The sequence below is a fragment of the Marmota monax genome, unplaced genomic scaffold, assembly GCF_021218885.2.
Source record: "Marmota monax isolate L192 unplaced genomic scaffold, Marmota_monax_Labrador192_F-V1.1 WCK01_AAM20220418_F8-fsc00044, whole genome shotgun sequence".
NCBI lineage: Eukaryota > Metazoa > Chordata > Mammalia > Rodentia > Sciuridae > Marmota > Marmota monax.
In genome coordinates this window covers 14,703,340-14,725,032 of record NW_026695198.1, presented here as the reverse complement: position 1 = coordinate 14,725,032, position 21,693 = coordinate 14,703,340, and the positions used below count along the sequence as shown (strand labels likewise).

General features: G+C 39.2%; 1 protein-coding gene across 1 annotated transcript in view; it reads right to left on the bottom strand.

Moving 5' to 3' along the window:
* Positions 1-21,693, bottom strand: part of Cpa6 (carboxypeptidase A6) — a 326,683-nt gene that overhangs the window by 9,035 nt on the left and 295,955 nt on the right. The gene's annotated exons all lie outside the window — the stretch shown is intronic.

The following is a 21,693-nucleotide window of genomic DNA, read 5'->3' as shown; positions in this document are numbered from 1 at the left end:
AAGGCCTACTATTAAGATATGCTTCACAACACCTGGACCTTTTTTTTCCCATAATATTCAACACACATGTAATTAGTGTTCATCATTTACTCATTTAACATTCAATTGATGTTTACACTATCATAGATATACCTGGGATACATTATAAGCAACACAGAAAAAAAAAATCCCTGCTTTCATTGAACCTGTATTCTATCTAGATTCTTGCTGGATGCTAATGCTTTTTGAAGGCAGGCACTGTGTCTTTCTTGCTGGCACCTAGCAGCAAGAACAATAACATGAAAAGTGTTCTACAAATACTTGTTGAATAAGTCAATGTCAGATCAAAAGGATAGACATCTATAAAAGTGTCCAAACAAATATTGATATAGCAAGAACATGAAGGCCAGCCAGAAATAATTCTGAAGAACATATGTCTAATTTCTACCATATTTTTAGATCAGTAATCTCCAAATTGGTTTATAAAACCTAAGAGGCTTCTCTAGTTATCTCGTAGTTTAGAAATATTTAAAACTACATTTAATGATAGTTAAATTAGAAAAAGCCTTCCAAATAGGGGAAAACTTACTAACAGTTTTATGGAGGGGACAGAGGAAAATAAGAATCACTTTAGTAATGACCAAGCATTATGGTTCTAAGAAATTTTGGAAATGACATTTTCTGTAGTTATTTGCCATTCTGGGCCATTACTATGTCTCCTCTACCTCTAGAAAATAATAACTCTCTTCATAAACTAACAGAAAATTCTTGGTGGTTCTGTAAGATGGTCCAGTTCTATTGAATGTGAGAAGAAAAGCAAGACAAATTGGCTGGATCTTGAAGACACGAAGAGTGATTCAATTGGAGAAAACGGTGGAGAGAACTAGGCAGCCCATTTGACTCCTCTGAAGTCTATAATTGAAGCCGTGAGAGGACAGCTGATTAGAGTTCATCAGTGAGGTGAGTGACAGAAGGAATGTGCCCAGACACAATACCGGACAGTCAGAGACTTGGAGGGACTTGGAAATTCTGGAAACTGGGACAGAAAATAGGAAAGAATTTGTTAACCTCAAATCCTGACCAGAGTGGGCTGAAGGGAGGGGTTACAGAGAAAAAGAGGGAGAGGCCAAGTTGGCATGCTAACTTCAGAAACAGGAGAAAAGAAAGCCAGATCAAATTAAGTCAGAGCAGGAGCTGAAAAGCCATTTAGTGAGTGAGACGTGCACAGCTTATCTCAAATTGCTGGTGGAAAACGGTGCTGGGCAGCCATCCTGTAGAGACCACACCTAAGACTGCCCTCTTAGAAGGAATTAAATCTATACAGCTTCATCCCATTTACAGATGGCAGCGAATATTATCATAGGCAGTACCTTTGAAATGGTTGTCTCAGTCATCTGTAGAGGGATCGCTGCTAGCTGAAGGTTGCCAAGCCCCATTCTCCCACTCCAGACAAGAGGAGGAGGGTGGAGCAGAACAGAGAGTCACTCTAAAGGTATGTAGCACCATGGGAGCAGCAAGTGCCGCAGCTGCTGGCCAGAGATCCACAAGGTGCAGCAAATCTACCTGGATCACAATAGTGCCAGGTGCCCCACAGATGCTGGCCTCTGCCAAGTATGCCCAGACCTGGGCCCCATAACAGTGTGTCCTGTCAGCTGAAAAAGCCATGAAACCCCCAGTATCCAGCAGAAACCTCCTACTATAGCCTTGGCAGTGCAACATGCCCCCCCACCACAGGTGGCCTGCAGACTTGAGCTCCCCAGTCAATGTTAAGCATGCCCAGATGCTGCCCACTGACATGTATGAACCAGTTGGGGGCAGCTGCCCTTGCCTCCAACAGAGCACCCAGTACTACGATTGCTGGACTGCCATACCTCTACCATAGGGCACCAAACTCCACAGTACCCTGAAATCTACACATGTGAGTTCACACCTGTTTTCGACAAATCTGGGTACATGAAATATTTCTATGGACTATATTCCCAACCAGGGAGAGACCTGACTTTTAAGCCACAGGAAATTAGGGGTTGTGTCCTTTGACCCTCCAGAAAGTTATCAGATGCTTACACACAACAAAAAATAAAGGGAGACTCTTAGATTTGAATCAGAAGTGGGCTGGTAAGTTTGCTACCACATGCCCAGAAAAATACAGAGGTAAAGCTGAGGAGTATGAGTATTAACTAAGCCTCCCAAAACTGGATGGAGTCCAAATCAGGGAAGACTAATAAGAAGTCTCTTGATCTCAAATAGCTCAACATGGAATAACGCTTTAATGTCAGTTATTGATTTGACAGATATTATCTTGTGTATTGATTCGATGGGTCACCTTTATTATTTGAAAGTATATTCCTTAATCCAATTTTATGTATTTATTTTAATGTTTCAAAGCGTTATTTAGAATTATTCTTTCTCACTTTTCCTTCTTGTTCACAAGTATACTCTCAACTTTTGTTTCTCTTTTTTCCCTTATATCACCTCCATTTCTATCGTCCCATTTATTTTTTTTAATTTTCTGCTTTTTTCCTCTTCCTGTTAATGCTCTATATAATTTAATAGTAATTTTACTTTCTTTAATGCTTAATTTTTCAGGATATTCTAAATCATAATTCTCATTTTGCACGTGGAGAAGTTTTAAAAGGGTTACTAGTATGGTTCTCGGTTCTTAAGTGGCCCCAGTTGCTGGTGATTATTACCTCTCAAAATGGAGCAAGAGACGAAATAGAGCAGTGAGATCACATTGAGTGAAAGTGTTGACACTTAGATACTTGCCCAGCCTGGGGCATATAGTAGGACAAAAACAGGTTACTAAAATGTCCCTCATATAACAATAGAAGAAATAATCATCCCAGCAGATGTGCAAATATCAACATAGAAATATAGGTAATATAAAACTACAAAGTAATAAGATACCCCCCAAAGTTTATAACACTTCAATAATTGATGCCATAGACATCAAAGTGGAGGAAATGTTGGATAAACAATTTAAAAAGATGAGTGGTAAAGTGTCTATGGACAGATACCACTGAAACTGTGAGTCCCCAAATAAATTGTTCCTCTTCTGCAATTGTTCTGGTCAGGTCCTTTGGTCACAGTAGTGAAAAACCTGACTAAAACAGAAATTGGTACAAATAATGGGGTTGTTGCTGTGACTAATCTGCCCATATAGTTCATAAGCACTTCGAGCTTTTTGAAATTGATGGGAGGAATTTTGAGATGCTTAGCAGCTGAAAATGCTTTAGATTGTTGTAGAGCTTAATGGCTGATTCTGATAGGAGCTCAGAAGACCAGAATGCCAATAGGACTATGGACAGTGAAGAAAGAGGGTTCAGAGGAAAAGGTGGACAATATTGATAACTGGACTAAAGGCCTTTATGTTATATTATGACTGAGAAGTTGTCTACATTTAGCCCATGTCCTGAAACTTTCTGTGAAGCTAATTTTAAAAGTGATGGACTTTTGGTGGAAGAAATGTTTAGCATAGCATTCAGGTGGTGGCATGGATATTGTGGAAGCTTTTAGCCAAATTCATTGTGATAATAAGGAGCAGAAAGCAGAGCAGAAAGATTTGAAAAACTTGGACTTGAAAGGTGGGAGTAAAACTGGAGCTGAGAAAGTTGCAGTTATTAAAGACTTTATTGTCACTAAAGAAATGTTAAAGGCTTTGCCCAGACACAATGAGAAAGATTGCTTCAGGGCATCTCAGGAGCTGGCAAGACCATACCCATCTCAGACTAAAGGAAGTAAAGGTAAAAAATTCTCTTGAGAAGAGACCAGTGGGGCACTCTTCTTGCACAAGAGGACCTAAAAAGTTTTTTCAACTTGCTCAGCCATCCAGGCAGTTGGAGACTGATGCAGCCAGGGTCCCTGGAGGCTTGGCTACTGCTCAAGATAGTGGCAGACATTGGTGTCAACCACGCGGTGCTGATTCTTCAGGAATGCTGGAATTAGGGGGTTGAGAGGACTTTCACCAAGATTTCAAAGGAAGGCCTGGGAGGCCCAGAAAAGTTCAGCAGGGTTGGAGTCCCTGTGGGAAGCCCCAGAGAGGGCAATGTGTGGAGAGGTAAGGAGGAAGCTGAAGCTGCAGTGGAGACCTCCAAGATTAAGAACTATCAGTAATGTGGGACATCATCCTAGGAAAGCTGCAGGAACTGAGCAGAGAAAGCCAACAGAAAGGCCACTTAGGCTGCAACCAGTAAGGCCACAGGGGTGGAGCTATACAAGTCCTTTTGGAGAGAACATCATGATGCCATATACTCCATATGCAGGACACAGAACTACAGGACTTGTTTTCCCAGCTGGATTTCAGTCTTGCTTTGGTCCCACCTCTTCTTTCTATGACTCTATTTTTTCTGAATGGAAATATTTATTCGGTAACTTTATATATTGGATACTTGTAAATTGCTTTTAAATTTTATAGGAGATCTCAAAATGTGAGATTGCCTTGAGCCTCAAAAAGATTTTAGCTCCTTGATCCACTTTGAGTTAACTTTTGTGCATGGCGAGAGGAGGGGATTCAGTTTCATTTTGTTGCATATGGATTTCCAGTTTTCCCAGCACCATTTGTTGAAGATGCTATCCTCCCTCCATTGCATGCTTTTAGCTCCTTTATCAAATATAAGATAGTTGTAGCTTTGTGGATTAGTCTCTGTGTCCTCTATTCTGTACCATTGGTCCACCCTCCTGTTTTGGTACCAGTACCATGCTGTTTTTGTTACTATTGCTCTGTAGTATAGTTTGAAGTCTGGTATCGCTATACCGCCTGATTCGCACTTCCTGCTTAGAATTGCTTTTGCTATTCTGGGTCTTTTATTTTTCCATATGAATTTCATGATTGCTTTATCCATTTCTACAAGAAATGCCGTTGGGATTTTGATTGGCATTGCATTAAACCTATAGAGAACTTTTGGTAATATCGCCATTTTGATGATGTTAGTTCTGCCTATCCATGAACAGGGTATATTTTTCCATCTTCTAAGATCTTCTTCTACTTCTCTTTTTAGGGTTTTGTAGTTTTCATTATATAAATCTTTCACCTCTTTTGTTAGGTTGATTCCCAAGTATTTTATTTTTTTGAGGATATTGTGAATGGAGTGTTTTTCCTCATTTCTGTTTCAGAAGTTTTGTCGCTGATATACAGAAATGCCTTTGATTTATGCGTGTTGATTTTATATCCTGCCACTTAGAGAAACAATAAAAGAGGTAAATAGGGAGCCTACATCATGGGAACAAATTTTTACTCCTCACACTTCAGATAGAGCCCTAATATCCAGAGTATACAAAGAACTCAAAAAATTAAACAATAAGAAAACAAATAACCCAATCAACAAATGGGCCAAAGACCTGAACAGACACTTCTCAGAGGAGGACATACAATCAATCAACAAGTACATGAAAAAATGCTCACCATCTCTAGCAGTCAGAGAAATGCAAATCAAAACCACCCTAAGATACCATCTCACTCCAGTAAGATTGGCAGCCATTATGAAGTCAAACAACAACAAGTGCTGGAGAGGATGTGGGGAAAAGGGTACTCTTGTACATTGCTGGTGGGACTGCAAACTGGTGCGGCCAATCTGGAAAACAGTATGGAGACTCCTGGGAAAGCTGGGAATGGAACCACCATTTGACCCAGCTATTGCCCTTCTTGGTCTTTTCCCAGAAGACCTTAAAAGAGCGTACTACAGGGATACTGCTACATCGATGTTCATAGCAGCACAATTCACAATTGCTAGACTGTGGAACCAACCCAGATGCCCTTCAATAGATGAATGGATAAAAAAAATGTGGCATTTATACACCATGGAGTATTACGCAGCACTAAAAAATGACAAAATCATAGAATTTGCAGGGAAATGGACGGCACTAGAGCAGATTATGCTTAGTGAAGCTAGCCAATCCCTAAAAAACAAATACCAAATGTCTTCTTTGATATAATGAGAGCAACTAAGAACAGAGCAGGGAGGAAGAGCAGGAAGAAAAGATTAACATTAAACAGATACATGAGGTGGGATGGAAAGGGAGAGAAAAGGGAAATTGCATGGTAATGGAGGGAGACCCTCATTGTTATACAAAATTACATATAAGAGGTTGTGAGGGGAATGGGAAAATAAACAAGGAGAGATATGAATTACAGTGGATGGGTTAGAGAGAGAAGATGGGAGGGGAGGGAGGGGGGATGGTAGAGGATAGGAAAGGTAGCAGAATACAACAGTTACTAATAGGGCATTATGTAAAAATGTGGATGTGTAACCGATGTGATTCTGCAATCTGTATTTGGGGTAAAATTGGGAGTTCATAACCAACTGGAATCTAATGTATGAAATATGATATGTCAAGAGCTTTATAATGTTTTGAACAACCAATAAAAAAAATTAAAAAAAAAAAGATTTTAGACTTGAACGGTGAGCAATCTCAGAACTGTTGAGACTATAGGGACTCTTGGGAATGGACTAGATGTATTTTGTATTTTTAGATGAGTGTGAGCTTTTGGAGGCCAGAGGTGGAATGTTATAGCTTGGATGTGAGGTGTCCCTCAAAAGTTCACAAGTGAGATAATGCAAGAAGGTTCAGAGAAGAAATGACTGGGTTGCAAGCGCTTTAACTCAATCAGTGAATTAATCACCTGATGGGATTAATTGAGTGGTAACTGAAGGCAGGTGGGGTGTGGCTGGAGGAGGTGGGGCATTGGAATTGGCAGCGTGGCTTTGAGATATACATTTGTATCTAGCAAGTGGAATTCTCTCTCTCTGCTTTCTGATCATCATGTGAGCCATGTCCCTTTGCCACACTCTTCCTCCATGATGTTCTGCTTCACCTCGAGCCCTGAGGAATGGAGCTGGGTTTCTATGAACTAATACCTCTGAAACCATGAACCCCCAAATAAATCGTTCCTCCTCTACAATTGTTCTGGTCAGATGTTTTAGTCACAGCAGCAAAAATGTTGACTAAAACAGTCTCATCAATAGATTAAAACATGTAGAAGACAGAATATCAGGCCTTGAAGACTAAATATACAAACATGAATACTCAAACAGCAATTAAGAAAAAAAATGATCAGAATATGCAAGAATTTTGGGATAACTTAAGAATCATTTGCAGCAATGAAGGAATAGCAATGATTACCTATTCAGTGATATAACAGCAGAAAAATTTCCAAACTTTGGGTATGAGATTCAGATACACTATGTATTTAAAACCCCAAATAGACAAGACTGAAAAGGAACCTGTTCACAACACATTATAATTAAATGCCAGAATGAATGAAGATAAAATTCCAAAAGCCTTGAGAAATGTCAGGTCACATTTAGAGGTTAGCCAATCAGAACAACATATGATTTCTGAGAAGAAACCCTAAAATCCAGGAGGAGTTGGAACAATGTGTTACAAACCCTGAAAGAAAATAGCTATCAACCAAGATTGCTATATCCAGCAAAGCTATCTTTCAGAATCAAAGAAGAAATAAAAACCTTCCAAGGTAAACGTGATCTAAAATAATCAATGACTACTAAGCCAGCATTAAAGAAATCCTGCACACACAAGAATATAAAACCAAACAGCAGAGTTCAGAAAAGGTAAATCTCATTAGAAGAGTAATTAAGCAAATGAGAATTAGGACCAATTAAACATTAGGAATAAATCGAAATGTCAGGAAATAATGAACACCTCTCTATAATAATGCTGAATGTAAATGGCCTTCACTCTCCAATTAAAATACATAGACTAAATACATAGATTAGATTAAAGAAACACAACTCAACTATGTGTTGCTTGCAAGAAACACATCTAACAGGCAACAACACTCACAGAATGAAAGTGAAAGGCTATAAAATGACATTCCAAGCAAATAGAGCTCCAAAGCAAGCAAAAATAGACCTTTAAAGAACAACTAATGCTAATGTTCCTCAAATTATTCCATGAAGTAGAAAATGGGGAGGGCACTTCCAAACTTATGACCCTGATGCCAAAACCAGACAAGGACATTCTGAGGGGAAAAAAAAAAAAAAAACGCAAAATGGCAACAACAACAACAACAACAACAATTTGCAGACAGATATCCTTGATGGATATAGATGTAAAAATCCTTAATAAAATAACAGCAAATTCTTTTCAACAGATGTTTTCCAGAGCTAAAAAAACAAATTCATTAAAGTAGTAAGATATAAAATCAACACATAAAAATCAATAAGTTTTCTATATATCAGTTAAAATAAATCAGGAAAAAAATCTACTCACAACATCATTCATATATATATATATATATATATAAAATAACAATATCTTGTAATACTCTAACCAGAGAGAGGAAAGACCCCTACAATGAAAATTACAGAACACGAAACAAAACAGAGGAAGACACTAGATGATGGAAAGACCTCCCATATTCTGGATAGGCAGAATTAAAATTGTTAAAATGATCATATTACCAAAAGCAGTGCGCAGATTCAATGTAATCCCCACCAAGATACCAATGACATTACCAATGATAGAACTAGGGAAAACACTTCTACAATTCATATCGAAGAGTAAAAGACACAGAATATCCAAAGAATTTCTAAGCAAAAAGATTAGTGCTCAAAGTCTAATACATGATCTTAAATAATGCTATGGAGATATAGTAACAAAACAACATGGTACTAGCATAAAAATAGACATGGAGTTCAGTAGAATAGAAGACAAAAAGATAAACCCACACAGATACAACCATCTAATCCTTGACAAAATTGCCCAAAACATATATTGGAGAAAAAACATTTTAAACAAATGACACTGAGAAGACTGGATATCCATATGTAGAAGAATGAAACTAGATCCCCATCTCTCACCCTGCACAAAAGTCAACTCATAGTGGGTCAAAGGCCTAGAAATTTTACCAAGAATTTTTCAACTGCAATTAGGTCACATAGAGGAAATCCTCCAACATATTACATACAGGCAATGACTTCATCAGTAGGACTCCTAAGCCTCAGGAAATAATTACAATAATTAATATATAGGATGCCATTCAAAAGCTTCTACACATGAAAGAAAATAAGAATTTAAAGAGAGAGCCTACAGAATGTGAGAAAAATCTTTGCCAATTACTTCTCTGAAATGAGATTAATATCCAGAATATATAAAGAACTCAAAAAACTTAAAACCAGTTAAGATCAATAAATAACCCAGTTAATATATGGACAAATGAACTAAATGGATATTTCTCAAAAGAAGAAATTTAAAGGGCTAACAAATATATGAACAAATGTTCAATATCTTTAGTACAAGAAGATATAAATCAAAACTACATTGAAATTTTATCTCACTACAGTTAAAATGGCAATCATCAAGAATACAAACAATAGGGCTGGAGTGTAGCTCAGTGGTAGAACACTTGTCTAGCTTGTGCCAGGGCATGGGTTTGATTCCCAAGCACACTACAAACACACACACAAACACACACACACACACACACACACACGCATATACAGCAAAAACCAAAAGAATACAAATAATAGTAAATGATGATGAGGATGTGGGGAAGAAGGAACACTTATACATCATTGGTAGGATTGTAAATTAGCAAAACCACCATGGAAATCAGTATGGAGTTTCCTCAGAAGTCTAGAAATGAAACCACATTATGACCCTCAGTATTTATCCAAAAGAACTAAAATCAGTGTATTACAGCAATGCATGCATACCTATGTTTATAGCAGCACAATTCACAATAGACAAGTTATGGAGCCAACCTAGGTAGCCACATTAACAGATAAATTGGTGAAGAAAATGTGGTATATAAACAAATGAAGCTTTATTCAGTCATAAAGAAGATTAAGACTATGTCATTTGCAAGAAAATGAATGCAAATAAAGAGTATTATTTTCAGCTAAATAAACCAGACTCAGAAAGCCTATGGTCTTATAGTTTCTCTCATACATGTCAGGGGTTGGGGAGAGAAAGGAAACTTACAAAAATAGAAGGAAGATTGGAAGAGTAGATGAAGGGGATCAAGGGAGAGGAGAGGAGAGGAGAGGGAAAAAGGAGGTACTGCAGAATGAAATTGATTAAATTATGTGCATTTATGAATATGTTACAATGAATTCTACTATTATGTATTATCATAATGTGTCAACAAAAATGGGAAAAAAAGAGTGGTTCAACCTGTTGAATGGCAAGAGTCAAGATGTGTGACTCACAGCAATTGGGGTTTCCCTCTTTAGAATTTCATTTGGGAGATGTTCCAGAAGCAATTAGGATATTATTGAACTTAGAACATAGTGTAAAAACTGTGGCTAATACTTTGAAGGAAATTGGGGAAAAAGAGCTATACATGGAACACCAATGTGAACAATGGAAGGACAAAAACACAAACTGAACAACTACTTTCAGAGGGAGTAGAACTAATGATTCAGAGAACACAAGAGTTTACAAAAATTTTTAATAAATACCAAGGGCAAATAAAACACTAGAAACAATCAGGGGCAAAAAAAAAAGAAAAAGAAAAGAAAGAAAGAAAAGGGAACTATGATTGCATAGTAAAATAAAAATCTTAATTCATAGGTTGAATGAATACAGTTAATGAATAAATTAGTGGGATTTAAAACATTCTAAGGAAGCACCAGAAAGGGGATAAAGAATTAGAAAAATGAGAGAAAAGCACAAGAAAAATGGAATTAGTATCAATATGTGATTAATAGGGAACCTAGAAGGAAAGAAAAAAAAAAAGGTAAGCACTGGGCGAACTGCAAAGTAACATTTCTCCACAAGGAAGGAAAGATTGAAGAGACTCATTGTGCACCCAACAAAAGAGCTAAAAAGAAAACATCAACACTGTGACATGTTAGAGTAAAATGTAAGAAAAGACAACAATTTCAGGGAGGAAAAAGCAGGTTGTTTAGAAAAAACGAAAATCAGATTCATATGTGACTGTACAATGGTAACATTTCTTCTCAGAAAAAGATGATCCAGCTGTATTATGTCTACAAAACATATGGTATAAGTAGATATATTGGATGTCTACTTTTCGTACTGTGGCAGTCTTGGTACTTGTATGAGTTTCCTAGGGCTGCCATAACACATTGCCGCAAACTGAGTTTCTTTTTTTTTTTTTTTTTTTTTAATTTTATTGTGGGTTGTTCAAAACATTACAAATTTCTTGACATATCATATTCCACACTTTGATTCTAGTGGGTTATGTACTCCCACCTTCACCCCATACACAGATTGCAGATTCACATCAGTTACACATCCATTGATTTACAAATTGCCATACTAGTGTCTGTTGTGCTCCGCTGCCTTTCCCATCATCCCCCCTCCCCCCTCCCCACCTCTCCCCTCCCCTCCCCTCCTCTCTCTCTACCCCCTCCACTGTATAACCCTGAGGGTCTCCTTCCATTACCGTGCAATTTACCTTCTCTCTCCCTTTCCCTCCCACCTCTCATCCCTGTTAAATGTTAATCTTCTTCTCCTGTTCTTCGTCCCTACTTTGTTCTTAGTTACTTTCCTTATATCAAAGAAGACATTTGGCATTTGTTTTTTAGGGATTGGCTAGCTTCACTTAGCATAATCTGCTCTAATGCCATCCATTTCCCTGTAAATTCTATGATTTTGTCATTTTTTAATGCAGAGTAATACTCCATTGTGTATAAATGCCACATTTTTTTTATCCATTCGTCTATTGAAGGGCATCTAGGTTGGTTCCACAGTCTTGCTATTGTGAACTGTGCTGCTATGAACATCGATGTAGCAGTGTCCCTGTAGCATGCTCTTTTTAGGTCTTTAGGGAATAGACCAAGAAGGGGAATAGCTGGGTCAAATGGTGGCTCCATTCCCAGCTTTCCAAGAAATCTCCATACTGCTTTCCAAATTGGCTGCACCAATCTGCAGTCCCACCAGCAATGTACAAGTGTACCCTTTTCCCCACATCCTTGCCAGCACTTGTTGTTGTTTGACTTCATAATGCCTGCCAATCTTACTGGAGTGAGATGGTATCTTAGGGTGGTTTTGATTTGCATTTCTCTGACAGCTAGAGATGTTGAGCATTTTTTCATGTACTTGTTGATTGACTGTATGTCCTCCTCTGTGAAGTGTCTGTTCAGGTCCTTGGCCCATTTGTTGATTGGGTTGTTTGTTCTCTTATTGTCTAATTTTTTGAGTTCTTTGTATACTCTGGATATTAGGGCTCTATCTGAAGTGTGAGGAGTAAAGATTTGTTCCCAGGATGTAGGCTCCCTATTTACCTCTCTTATTGTTTCTTTTGCTGAGAAAAAACTTCTTAGTTTGAGTAAGTCCCATTTGTTGATTCTAGTTATTAACTTTTGTGCTATGGGTGTCCTATTGAGGAATTTGGAGCCCGACCCCACCGACTGTAGATCGTAGCCAACTTTTTCTTCTATCAGACGGCGCGTCTCTGATTTGATATCAAGTTCCTTGATCCATTTTGAATTCACTTTTGTGCATGGCGAGAGAAAGGGATTCAGTTTCATTTTGTTGCATATGGATTTCCAGTTTTCCCAGCACCATTTGTTGAAGATGCTATCCTTCCTCCATTGCATGCTTTTAGCCCCTTTATCAAATATAAGATAGTTGTAGTTTTGTGGATTGGTTTCTGTGTCCTCTATTCTGTACCATTGGTCCACACGCCTGTTTTGGTACCAGTACCATGCTGTTTTTGTTACTATTGCTCTGTAGTATAGTTTGAAGTCTGGTATCGCTATACCGCCTGATTCACACTTCTTGCTTAGCATTGTTTTTGCTATTCTGGGTCTTTTATTTTTCCATATGAATTTCATGATTGCTTTCTCTATTTCTACAAGAAATGCCATTGGGATTTTGATTGGCATTGCATTAAACCTATAGAGAACTTTTGGTAATATCGCCATTTTGATGATGTTAGTTCTGCCTATCCATGAACAGGGTATATTTTTCCATCTTCTAAGATCTTCTTCTATTTCTCTCTTTAGGGTTCTGTAGTTTTCATTGTATAAGTCTTTCACCTCTTTTGTTAGGTTGATTCCCAAGTATTTTATTTTTTTTGAAGATATTTTGAATGGAGTGGTTGTCCTCATTTCCATTTCAGAGGATTTGTCACTGATATACAGGAATGCCTTTGATTTATGCGTGTTGATTTTAAATCCTGCCACTTTGCTGAATTCATTTATTAGCTCTAATAGTTTCTTTGTAGAGCCTTTTGGGTCTGCTAGATATAGAATCATATCATCTGCAAATAGTGATAATTTAATTTCTTCTTTTCCTATTTTTATGCCTTTAATTTCTTTCGTCTGTCTAATTGCTCTGGCCAGTGTTTCGAGAACTATGTTGAAGAGAAGTGGAGAGAGAGGGCATCCCTGTCTTGTTCCAGATTTTAGAGGGAATGCCTTCAGTTTTTCTCCATTCAGAATGATGCTAGCCTGAGGCTTAGCATAGATTGCTTTTACAATATTGAGGTATGTTCCTGTTATCCCTAGTTTTTCTAGAGTTTTGAACATAAAGGGATGCTGTACTTTGTCGAATGCTTTTTCCGCATCTATCGAGATGATCATATGGTTCTTATTTTTAAGTCTATTGATGTGGTGAATAACATTTATTGATTTCCGTATATTGAACCAGCCTTGCATCCCAGGGATGAATCCTACTTGATCATGGTGTACAATTTTTTTTATATGTTTTTGTATCCGATTCGCCAGAATTTTATTGAGGATTTTTGCATCTAGGTTCATTAGAGATATTGGTCTGTAGTTTTCTTTCTTTGAAGTGTCTTTGTCTGGTTTAGGTATCAGGGTGATGTTGGCCTCATAGAATGAATTTGGAAGTTCTCCCTCCTTTTCTATTTCCTGAAGTAGCTTGAAAAGTATTGGTATTAGTTCTTCTTTAAAGGTTTTGTAAAATTCTGCTGTATACCCATCGGGACCTGGGCTTTTCTTAGTTGGTAGTCTTTTGATGGTTTCTTCTATCTCCTCAATTGATATTGGTCTGTTTAGGTTTTCTATATCCTCCTGACTCAATCTGGGCAGATCATATGACTTAAGAAATTTATCTATGCCTTCACTATCTTCTAATTTATTGGAGTATAAGGATTCAAAATAGTTTTTGATTATCTTCTGTATTTCTGAAGTGTCTGTTGTGATATTGCCTTTTTCATCCCGTATGCTAGTAATTTGAGTTCTCTCTCTTCTTCTCTTCACTAGCATCGCTAAGGGTCTGTCGATTTTGTTTATTTTTTCAAAGAACCAACTTTTAGTTTTGTCAATTTTTTCAATTGTTTCTTTTGTTTCGATTTCATTAATTTCAGCTCTGATTTTAATTATTTCTTGCCTTCTACTTCTTTTGCTGTTGTTTTGCTCTTCTTTTTCAAGGATTTTGAGATGAAGTATGAGATCATTTATTTGTTGGTTTTTTCTTTTTTTAAGGAATGAACTCCAAGCAATGAATTTTCCTCTTAGAACTGCTTTCAATGTGTCCCATAGATTCCGATATGTTGTGTCTGTGTTTTCATTTATCTCTAAGAATTTTTTAATTTCCTCCTTGATGTCTTCTATAACCCATTGATCATTCAGTAACCTATTGTTCATTCTCCAATTGATGTATGCTTTTTCCTTCCTTCTTTTATCGTTGATTTTCAGTTTCATTCCATTATGATCAGATAAGATGCATGGTAATATCTCTACTCCTTTATATTGTCTAAGAGTTGCCCTGTGACATAATATATGATCTATTTTTGAGAAGGATCCATGTGCTGCTGAGAAAAAAGTGTAACTGCTTGATGTTGGGTGGTATACTCTATATATGTCAATTAGGTCTAGGTTATTAATAGTGTTATTGAGTTCTATAGTTTCCTTATTCAACTTTTGTTTGGAAGATCTGTCCAGTGGCGAGAGAGGTGTGTTGAAGTCTCCCATGATTATGGTGTGGTGGTCTATTAGACTCTTGAACTTGAGAAGAGTTTGTTTGACGAACATAGCTGCACCATTGTTTGGGGCATAAATATTTATGATTGTTATGTCTTGTTGGTGTATGGTTCCCTTAAGCAGTATGTAGTGTCCCTCTTTATCTCTTTTGATTAACTTTGGCTTGAAATCTATTTTATTTGATATGAGTATGGACACGCCTGCTTGTTTCCGAAGTCCATATGAGTGATATGATTTTTCCCAAACTTTCACCTTCAGCCTATGTATGTCTTTTCCTATCAAATGCGTCTCCTGTAGGCAGCATATTGTTGGGTCTTGTTTTGTGATCCATTCTACTAGCCTGTGTCTCTTAATTGGTGAGTTTAAGCCATTAACATTTAGGGTTATTATTGAGATATGGGTTGTTCTTCCAGCCATATTTGTTTATTTCTGTTACTAAACATTGTTTGTTTTCCTCTTTGATTGTTTCCCCCCCCCCTTTACTGTCCTACCTCCCACTGTTGGTTTTCATTGTTATTTTCCATTTCCTCTTCCTGTAATACTTTGGCTAGGATGTTTTGAAGAGATGGTTTTCTAGCTGCGAATTCTTTAAACTTTTGTTTATCGTGGAAGGTTTTAATTTCATTCTCCATCCTGAAGCTTAATTTCGCTGGATACACAATTCTTGGTTGGAACCCATTATCTTTCAGTGTTTGAAATATGTTATTCCAGGATCTTCTAGCTTTCAGAGTCTGTGTTGAAAGATCAGCTGTTATCCTGATTGGCTTGCCCCTAAATGTAATCTGCTTCCTTTCTCTTGTAGCTTTTAAAATTCTCTCCTTATTCTGTATGTTGGGCATCTTCATTATAATGTGTCTAGGTGTGGATCTCTTATGATTTTGCACATTCGGCGTCCTGTAGGCTTCTAGGATTTGGGATTCTGTCTCATTCTTCAAGTCTGGGAAGTTTTCTTGTATTATTTCATGGAATAGACTGCTCATTCCTTTGGTTTGGAGCTCTGTACCTTCCTGTATCCCAATGACTCTTAAGTTTGGTCTCTTAATGTTATCCCATATTTCTTGGATGTTCTGCTCATGGTTTCTTAACAGTCTTGCTGAGCTATCTATGTTCTTTTCCAGTTGAAATACTTTGTCTTCATTGTCTGATGTTCTATCTTCTAAGTGTTCTACTCTGTTGGTAGTATTCTCCATTGAGTTTTTAAGTTGGTTTATTGCTTCCTGCATTTCTAGGATTTCTGATTGCTTGTTTTTTATAACCTCTATCTCCCTGTATAGTTGATCCTTTGCTTCCTGGATTTGTTTGCGTAATTCGTTGTCGAAGTGATCTTTCATTGTCTGATTTTGCTGTTTAATGTCTTCCTTGATACTCCAGATCATCTGAAGCATGTATATCCTGAATTCTTTATCTGACATTCCATCTGCTGCAGCTGTTACCTCTTCTAAAGTTGCGTTGACCTGCATTGCTTGTGGTCCTTTCTTTCCTTGTCTTTTCATACTGCTTGCGTATCTTTCCTGCAGGTGCGGGCGGCGGCTCTGCTCTCTCCTTATTCCAATTGGGGTGTCGTGGCTACCACGCCGGCAGGTCACTGGGCCTGTTCTGGGAGCTGGTGGCGGCTCTGTTCTGCCCCTACTCCAATTGGGGTGACGTGTCTGTCGTACCAGCAGGCCACTGGGCCTGTCCTGCTGGTCGGTCGCAGATCTGCCCACCTTTCGGGCACGAGTGGAGGCTCTGCTTTGCCCCTACTCCAATTGGGGTGTCGTGACTACCCCGCCTGCAGGATGCTGGGTCTGTTCCTGGCAAGGGAGGCGACTCTGCTCTGTCACTACTCCAATTAGGGTGGTGTTTGTACCCCGCCGGCAGGCTCCTGGGCCTGATCCGCCGGTCTGTTGTAGGTCTGCCTACCTTGAAGGCGCGGGCGGCGGATCTGCCCTGCCCCTCCTACCCCGCCTGCGGACCCCTGGGCCTGATCTGCAGGTTGATCACTGGTCTGCTCACCCTGCGGGCACGGGTGGCGGTTCCGCTCCACCCCCACTCCAATTGGGGTCACGTGACCACCACACCGGCAGGGCCTGATCCGGGCGTGGGATAAGGATCTGCTCTGCCCCTACTCGAGTTGGGGTGACGTGTGTACCACACTGGCAGGCCACTGGGCCTGACCCGCCAGGCTGTCACAGGTCTGTTTACCTTGCAAGCGCGAAGGGCGGCTCTGCCCTGCCCCTCCTACCACGCCCATGTACTACTGGGTCGTGGGTCTGCCCACCTGGCGGGTGTGGGTGGCGGCTCCGCTCCGCCCCCTCTCCAATTGGGGTCACGCGGTCACCACGCTGGCGAGCCGCTGGGCCTGCTCCGGGGGCTGGCGGCGGCCCGGCTCCTTCCCTCCGGCTCGAGGACAAATTGAGGAGACTCGGGTGACTGAGCCTCACCCCCCTTACCAGAAGACCAACTGCTTATGTCACCGCTGGTATTGATGAAGATCTCTCCTCCACCGCTTTCTGCTGACATCAGATCTCTGCCATGTTGGTATCCTATGCGAATGGCAGCATTTCGTTCCCCTTGCCAGGCAACCCAAGCAATGGGTGAGTCCTGACCTGCCCTCAGCAGGACCCGGACCGAGACACAGTTTCCGCGGGCTCCTAGCCCCGGTCCAGGGAAGTTCCGGGAGCCGGAACTCGGCCGCTCCGTGCTCGGTGTAAGCTCCTATAAGTGTAGGCTCCAAGAAGCAGCCCCCGCGGGCTCAGTTCCGGGAGCCGGAATTCGGCCGCTTAGTGTTTGGTGTATGCTCTGATAGTAGCAGGGTCCAAGAAGCAGCCTCCGCGGGCTCCGCAGCCCTGAGCCAGGGCGGTTCCGGGACGGTTCCGGGAGCCGGAACTCGGCCGCTCTGTGCTCGGTGTAAGCTCCTATAAGTGTAAGCTCCAAGAAGCAGTCCCCGCGGGCTCAGTTCCGGGAGCTGGAATTCGGCTTCTTGGTGTTTCGTGTTTGCTCTGATATTAGCAGGGTCCAAGAAGCAGCCTCCGCAGGCTCCGCAGCCCGGAGCCAGGGCGGTTCCGGGACGGTTCCGGGAGCCGGGACTTGGCCGCCCCGCGCTCCGTGTTCACTCCGATAAGATCAGATTTTAAGAAGCCCCCAGGCGCTGAACCCTAGCAATCTGTCTGCAAGCCGCAGGCGAATTGCAGCCTGAAATTACCTGTTCTATGGCTGAATGAGCTGCGGTCAGTCAAAAACAGGTGTGGTGACGTCAGTTTACCAACATGGTGGCTGCTGGCCTCCTCTGTGGTCTGACCGGTGTGGAGAACCGAGATGGACCGCTTCCTTCCCCGTCTCGAACCCAGAATTCAGCCCTGAGTGCGGTGCTTGCGCGTCTGGCAGAAACTGCAGCGCTGTAACCCTGCGTCTCTATCCCAGCGCGCCTTGCAGACTCTAGCCGCGGGGCGATTTGCTGAATAAGCAGTTACCCTCCGTGCGACAAACCTCTCGCCTTTGAGTCCCCGTAGCCGATCCTCGTGCAATGGAAATCCTTCCTCCAGGTTCCGGCGCACCCCACTATTGCTGGAAATTCCTAACAAGATATCCTTTAGCCGTCCTGACTTGTCATACTCCCACACAGTGAAGCAGCACACGGGGGTAATGCACTCCCCTCGCCGCCATCTTCCCTCCTCTCTCCTGAGTTTCTTAAAACAACAGAAATTTATTCTATCATCATAGTTCTTGGGACTAGAAGCCCTAAACTCAGGCATAAGCAGAGTCATCCTCTCTCTGAATGCTCTGGGGAACATTCCTTCTTTGCCTTGTCCTCTATTCAATAGCATAATTTTACTTTCATCAGTATTACCTATGAGAATATTTGGTAGAAAATAATTCCTAGACTATATCTAGGAATTAACCTTTCAAAGAATGCATGACTATTAGAAAGAAGATATTAAAAATCTATTTAAAAGTTTACAATTAAGAACAGAGTTAGAGAACTACACCATGTTCATGAATACAATTACCTAACAGTATAAAGATGTCAATTCTTCCTTATTTATTTATTTTGTTCAATTTAACTTCAACAAAAATTCAGTATCAGAATTTGGGGTTTCCAAAATAAACTGTAGGATTTTGAAATACTTTTTTGAAATTTATTTGTAGTTGACAATAATTACATGTATTTATGGAGTACAATGTGATAATTTGATACATGTATACAATGTGGAACAATCCAATTAGGGTAATTAGCATTTCTATATCCTTAAATATTTATCTTTTCTTTGTTTTTGGAGCCTAAAAAGAACTTTATTCTTTTTTAAAAATTGATTTTATTTTTTAAATACATGGCAGCGGAATGCATTGCAATTTACAATTCTTATTATACATATAGAGCACAGTTTTTCATATCTCTGTATATAAAATGTGTTCACACCAATTCATGTCTTCATAATGTACTTTAGATAATGCTGTCCATCACATTCCACCATCATTGCTAATCCTCTGCCTGCTCTCCTCCCCTCCCACCCCTCTGCCCTATCTAGAGTTCGTCTACTCCTCCAATGCTCCACCTTCCTACGCCACTATGAGTCAGTTACCTTATATCAGAGAAAACATTCGGCATTTGATTTTTTGGGATTGGCTAACTTCACTTAGCATTATCTCCTCCAACTTCATCCATTTACCTGCAAATGCCATGTGAGGTGCAGTCTTCCTACAAAGTCCTTTCTTCTAGTTTTTTATAAAACGTATAAGATGATATAAACTATAGTTGCCCTTTTGCGCTATAGAACTTTAGAACCTAATTCTCTTTAATTGTACTTTGGTACTGGTTATTCAACCTTACTCCTTCCTACCCTTCCTAACTGATACTGATAGTATTCTACTCTCTACTTCTATGAGATCAACTTTTTAAGATTCCATATATGAATGTGGAATTTCTGCATTTTTCTGTGTCTGGTTGTTTCACTTAACATAATGTTCTCCAGAAGAACTCTGCAATTTCTGAGGAGGAATAAAGGGCCAAGAAAATCTCAGACAAGCAAAGAGGGGAGACTTATCTCACTGGGGATTAAAACATGCTACATAGGTGTAATAATAAAAACAGTATAATACTGAGTCAGTAACATACTAGTAGACCAATGGGACAGAATATATGGGAGTCTGGTATTCCATAGAGGGAAGCATCACAAATCACTGTGGAAATGATTGTTGAGTGAATCATGTTCAGAAAACTAGCTTATCATATGGAGAAAACAACTTACAACATAAATATACAAAAGCAAATTTTAAATAATTTAATGATTTAAATTAAAAAAGGTAAAGCAGCAAGGACCATAAGATTTTGGTTATTGTTAATTAGGTCCTTTCTCAAACCCTTTTCTTTTATATCATCCTTCTGGATGGGCTTACAAATGTGGGTATGATTATAAGAGAAATTTTCTTGAATAACTAAGTTTTGTTGATGAAAATTTTGTTCAGGGTGAGAGGTGGGGAAGGAGGACTTTGAAGGTGTATTTGACTATATATGATGAATATATAACTAATTAAGATTGTAACTTTAATGTTACAATCTTTTAATGTTAATATTCAGATCAAATTCTATACTTCCCAGAGAGAAGATATACATTCTTTTCTAGTATCAAAAATATTAAACTTGGCTGTAGTCCTTGATATAATGATGTGTTTATATATTCCCAAACTGTAGGGACTACAGTCATTAGGTTTCTATGTAAAAATTCTTATAATTAGTAATAAAAGTACAAGCAAAAGCAATTTGTTAAAATACCTTTCAAACAATCCCTAGGTTAAGGAAAGAAACCAAAAGCCAAATTGCAAAATTACTAAAAATTAATGGAGCATGTCAAAACATACATGACATTGCTAAAGCTATGTCCCCCGAAAAAACACTCATTATTGAACCTGACAAATTACAGTGGATAAATTAAGGGTCTAAATCAAGAAGATAGCCTTAAAATTTACCTGTAGAACAAAAATATAATCCTACAGAAAGGAGAAAATAACCTAATAAAGTTAATTATTTTCTTACTTCTGCTGGTTTTGGAATTGGCTTGTTTTCCTTTTTCAAGGGCCTTGAGATGTATCATTAGGTTGTTTATTTGGCTTTCTAATTTTCTTATGTAAGCACTCCCAGCTATAAACCTTCTTCTTAGTCTTGCCTTTATAGTGTCCCAGGGGTTCTGGTATGTTGTACCACTATTCTCATTTGAGTCTCAAAATGTTTTGCTTTCTTCCTTGATTTCTTATATCACTCATTCATCATTCCAAAGAGCATTGTTTAATAGCCATGTGCTTTTATAGTTTCTATAGGGTTTTGTAATATTGATTTCTCATTTCATTCCATTATGATTTGATAAGAAAGTAAGTATATCAATTTTTTGTATTTGTCAAGAGTTGCTTTGTGGTCTATAAGATTGCAACTTCTAAAGGTTTAGAAACTAATGTTGGAAAAAAACGAAGAAGAAAAAAGGGAGGAAATTTTTCTGGGAAAATTATAGATATTAAAAAATCTTTCCCAAATTCTCTTTAAAAACATTTTTTAAAAGTGTGTTTTGAGGTAATCTTCTAAGCATGAGAAGAAGATTACCTCTAGGCAGGGAAGAGAGGTGGGAGGGAAAGGGAGGGAGAAGGGGAATTGCACGGAAGATGGAAGGAGACCCTCATCGTCATACAGAATACAGGTATGATGATGTGAGGAAAAAAAAAGAAGTGTGTCACATTAGATTGGGTAGAGAGAAGTGATGGGAGGGGAGGGGTGGGGAAGGGGGGAAAGGAAGGACAGAAGAATAAAATAGACATTATTATTGCTGTATGAATATAGGTGACTGCATGACCAATGTGATTCTGCAAT